This window comes from Benincasa hispida, chromosome 5, assembly GCF_027475165.1.
Source record: "Benincasa hispida cultivar pf3 chromosome 5, pf3_genome.v1.1, whole genome shotgun sequence".
Lineage (NCBI taxonomy): Eukaryota > Viridiplantae > Streptophyta > Magnoliopsida > Cucurbitales > Cucurbitaceae > Benincasa > Benincasa hispida.
In genome coordinates this window covers 23,134,542-23,139,597 of record NC_143482.1, presented here as the reverse complement: position 1 = coordinate 23,139,597, position 5,056 = coordinate 23,134,542, and positions in this window count along the sequence as shown.

Here is a 5,056-nt window from a genome sequence, read left to right as displayed (position 1 = left end):
GTTCATGCTTCAATTCTGTAATAGTAGACAAGATTTTGTGATTGTCAGCTATTAAAGTTTCAATTCTTTCTTTTTGCACATCAAGGGCTTTCTGATCATCTTGCCATTTGAGAAATAGGACATGATAAGAAGAATCTGTAGACACGTGACTTAAAGTATCATGAGCCTTTTCTGCATACACAACATACTTATAGAGGTCTCACATGAAGAGGTGTCAGAAGAAATGTTACTAACAAGTACCTTAGCATCTTCCTTTGAGTCAACGTTGTCTTCATATTCAACATTAGACAGAATTAAAACATAACCTTTACTTTGTTTAAGATAATTAGGACATTCAGCCTGGATGTGAACAAAACCTTTACTTTAAAAGTGTTTGACTTACGAGTTTCCTTTATGATATTCTAATATTTGGACTATCTGGTGGGAGGCGAAGCACCAGACTTGTAGTCATTATAAACGACAAACCTATTATTGAACCTTTTGAGAACATGATTAAACTTTTTTTAAAGTTACGATATAGATTCAGCAAGGGAATCATCTGACTCTTTATTAGGATCTTTAAACTTCTCTTTAACCGATGATTGAAGAGCAATACCTTTATTCTTTTTTTTGGTCTTTCCATTTAAGGATCTCAAACGTAAGCAAGGAACCAAATAGTTCATCTACTCTCAACTTTGTTATGTCCAAAGCTTCCTCAATGGTAGTAACTTTCATATCAAATCTCTTATATAGTGACCTAAGCTTCTTCCAGACGAGTTTTCTTCTGAAATTTTTTCTCCAAGAGCAAATGACTCATATGGATTCTTCATCATGTATTCTAAGGATCTCAAACTTCGATGTCAACGACTGCAACCTTGACATCTTTACTTTAGAAGTTCCTTCATGAGTAATTGATAAGATGTCTCATGCCTCCTTAGCAGAGACACAAGTATTATTTAGCCTAAATATGTTGTGTTTTACACCATTAAATATTGTATTCATGGCATGAGAAGTCCCCAACAAAGCTTCATCTTCTTCAGCAGACCATTGTGTCTCTAGCTTCAAGATATCTTTTCTATCGTCAGTCTTGATGGTTGGATGAAACCACCCAGTTACAATAGTCTTCCAAGATTTGTTGTTAATTGACTTAAAAAAGACAGTCATTCGAGCTTTCCAATTTGAAAAGTTTGTTCCATCTAAAATTGGAGGATGAGTGGTAAAGCCACCATCTTTGATCCCATCTAAGATCGAAACACCTGAGGTAAGGGTGATCCACTCTGATACCAACTGAAAAACACTAAGATGACTCATTAATCGACATATGGATGTTAAACAGAGAGCACTGACAACCACTGGAACGACAAAAATACTAACAACAACTAAACAATTAGAGACATGCAGAAGTTGGTAACCAAGTTCGGTGATGAACCACCTACGTCTAAGAGGTAGTGTGCCCATGAAAGATAATCCACTAATATTAAAGAGTTAAGTAGTTTCCAACGTAATAATTATCTGTAATACACAACCACTATCGTGACTCACGTAGAGCTCAACTCACTGATCACCTACGCTCCCCTTAGATGTAAGACTCCCTCTCAAGTGTAGTTAGGCTCCTTTTAAGTTTGACAATATTAATGTTGATCACATCGACTTCCGATGATGACTAAGACTTCTTTCATGAGATATCATTCCTCAAGTTAGCGAACCCTCTGTTGGGTTTTATGTCCTAAAACTCATAATTTGTAAAAAATTAAACATTTTCAATAGTTAATAAACTATTATTGATTTTATAAATTGCATATATAAAAGTCTAAAACCAATAAACTGAGATTCATGGCTATTATATGAATACTTGACCTTTATGTAGAGACATAAACATGGATCAAGTTCGGGTAAATAGCAAAAATGATCTATAGTACATGATTAAGATCGGGTACCTTATTCTGGTAACACTATTGGATACGGCCTACTTTGTAGTTGTTACGAAGAGTTCTAAAGTGCTACAAACGGAGTGATCCTAATTCGTACATGTTATGACATGAAGAGTGGGGGCGTCCTATGCAAATGAGTTTGCATAAGATCGGACCAAGGAATAAGTCACTCTACTTTATAACGCTGTTTACTATTTAAAGCCTGACTATTTCAAATCGATGACCTGGGTAATTTGACCTTAATCCTGAGTTAACTATAAACTTCTATTTATTCGAGATTTTCCTTCGATTTGCATAGGCAAGGGATGGCTCAACAGCGCCGGCTCAATAAGCCTCCCATTTCAGGGGTAAGACCAAATAGATAGCTGGGGACATAGGGTGCAAGACGAAATTCACGCCTACTCAATTTAGGGATAGGAGAAAGATTGTTCTCTCAAGTACTGAATCCACGTCTTGAACAAGGGGCCCCACCCTCTCACTGGGCTGAGAGAGATTTGGTTTAGTGACTGGATAACAAACCAGTTGTTCATTAGAGGATCAAAAACATGAGGAACAAGATGTAATCTCGAGGGTAAAACATACATTTGACCCAGCCGTTATTACGAACAACCTGTGAAGGGTCGACTTACTAATTATGGTTAAATCATGTGGACATGATATATCTACAGTGAAGGGAGTGCAACAATGGGCTTTCGTGGAATGACCCATTAGTTAACGAATGAGGGTTAATTTGGTGTAATGAGTTTAGCTAGATTGAATTAGCTAGATTTAATCTCGAATCGTTGGAACCCATGATCTGTAGGTCCGTGAGGTCCCTCTACTAGTTCGTAAATGAATTAGCTTTAGAGTTGCGTGATAAGTTAACTTGAAACGTTCAAATTAGAATTAAACGGAAATATGATTTAAATATATGAAGGTTGATTTGTGTAAAATAATTTAATATTTGATATTAAATTAATTAGAATTAATTGGATTATTTAAATAATTATTTATTAATTTTATTCGAAAATTAATTTATGAAAATAATTTTACAAAATTAATAATATTTTCAATTTTTAAAATCAAATTGATTTTGAATCTTTTGGTAAAAATTGAAAATTGGAAAATCAACACAAAATGGAAATATGGATTTTTTTTCATTAAACCTTCAATTAGCTCACATCAAACCCACTTATTTCGGATTCAATAACCGCAAGCATGAGCTTCATCTCATGCTACCATCTTCTTTGCATAAAAGACCTGCAATAAAAAGAAGATTAGAGTTGAATTGAGGCATGCATCTAAAGAGTTTTTATAGAAAAATTCGAGCTAAAGAAATTGTTTTTCAAGTGGGTTGTAGCAGTAAGCTCTTCTCCAAGTTCTCTTCATTCAAACTGATTTTGAGTCCCACAACTCATTCTAAAGCTCCAAGAGAATAGTGGGGAAGATCTTGAGGTGGTTCACTGCAAGTTTCGGAGAAGATTACGGTTGAGAATCAAGATTTGAAGAAGTTCTACAAAGGTATGGCTTCAAATCTTCTTGTGATTGATGAACATGCTTTAGTTACTGTCGAAATTAATGAATTAGAGTGCTTATTGATCCTTGTTGCTTCCGCTGCTTGTTGATATACTCCAACAATTGGTAGCAGTGCATCATTTAAGCCCTCAATTTGGTTTAATTTTGGTGTGGTGGGTGTTTTTCATGAGTTATATGAACATGGTGCACTTATATGGTTTTCAGAATTTTGGCAATTAGTTTCTCTTTGATTTCTTGATTAAATTTGTAATTGCCTCTTGATTCATGAGCTTATATATATTTTCAAGAGTCTGTAATTTATTTGGAGTCATTAGAGTTGAAATTAAGATGTAATTGGAGAAACAAGTGAAGAAGGCCGAGTTGTAGATTCCAGCTTTTCAGCCTCTGCTCAAATATCATCGTTGTGGTATAAACGTTAGACGATCGTGTAGCTACGGGCGCTAAAATATATGAGAAATGCTATACAATAGCACTACACGATCATGTAGCTTTGTGTGGTCGCTCAAGGATGTGAAGAGGCGCTAACGATGGCACTACACGATCGTGTAGCTTTGTCCGGCGCTATACAATAGCACTACACGATCGTGTAGCTTTGTCAGGTGCTATACGATAGCACTACATGATCGTGTACTTTGTCCGACGCTAGATGATGGCCATATATGATAGTTGGAAGACGATAGGCGATTGTGTAAATTTGTCCGACGCTAGACGATGGCGATACACGATATTTGGAAGACGCAATGCGGTGGCGCTACACGATCAGGCAGACACTAGAAGATCACGCTAGACGATGGTCGTCAGTGCTACACGATGAGCCTTAGCGAGATTTCGAGCATGGAGCGAGAGCAGCCAATTCGACCGATTTTCTTGAGGTCCTGTCCGGTTCAGCCTCAAAACGTTTTTGGCTGGTTTAGTTCGGACTTTTCTTGTCTAGTTCAAGTTGTTTGGGTTCGGTTTGGAGCGGTTCGAGCGATCCATAAGTGGTTTTGAAGCTAGTTCTTACTGTTTTTATAATAATTAAGCTTTTGTTTGCTTGTTTTTGCCGAAACTAAAACCATTTCAGTTTGTGTTTGATTGTTTATGCATTTGATGTATGTTATAATTAAATAAATCTTGTATGTGCATACAGTATACCATGTAGATTTAAAATCCCACCATAGGAAGCTGTTACATGTATTGAAAGTATGTTATAAAATGTTATAATATATAGTAGGTATGTTAGGGTTTCTTTTATTTAATATAAATGTTATATTAAATATTAAATGCCTTTGATGAATGTTGTAGATGTTTAGCATGTCTAAAATTTTGTAAGCTATTATAAAATTGGGTTAGACATTTAAAATACATAACAAAGAACAGTTGCATGCTCACGTAGGTTAACCACTCATTTTAAAAGTTGAAATAGATCGTTAAACTTGTAAAACTCGGGTTACAAACTCAACCGGTATATAATCCTGTCGAAGGGTTGAGGTATTTAAGTTGACGGTCTACGAAACACCTCCTACTTGGGGATTATGACCGAATTATTGAGAATTGTTAATCGGTTTTATAAACATATATGAGCGATTTGAGGTAATAAAATGGTTTATCAACTATATATCGTAGGTTAAAATCCATTTATAAATGTTATA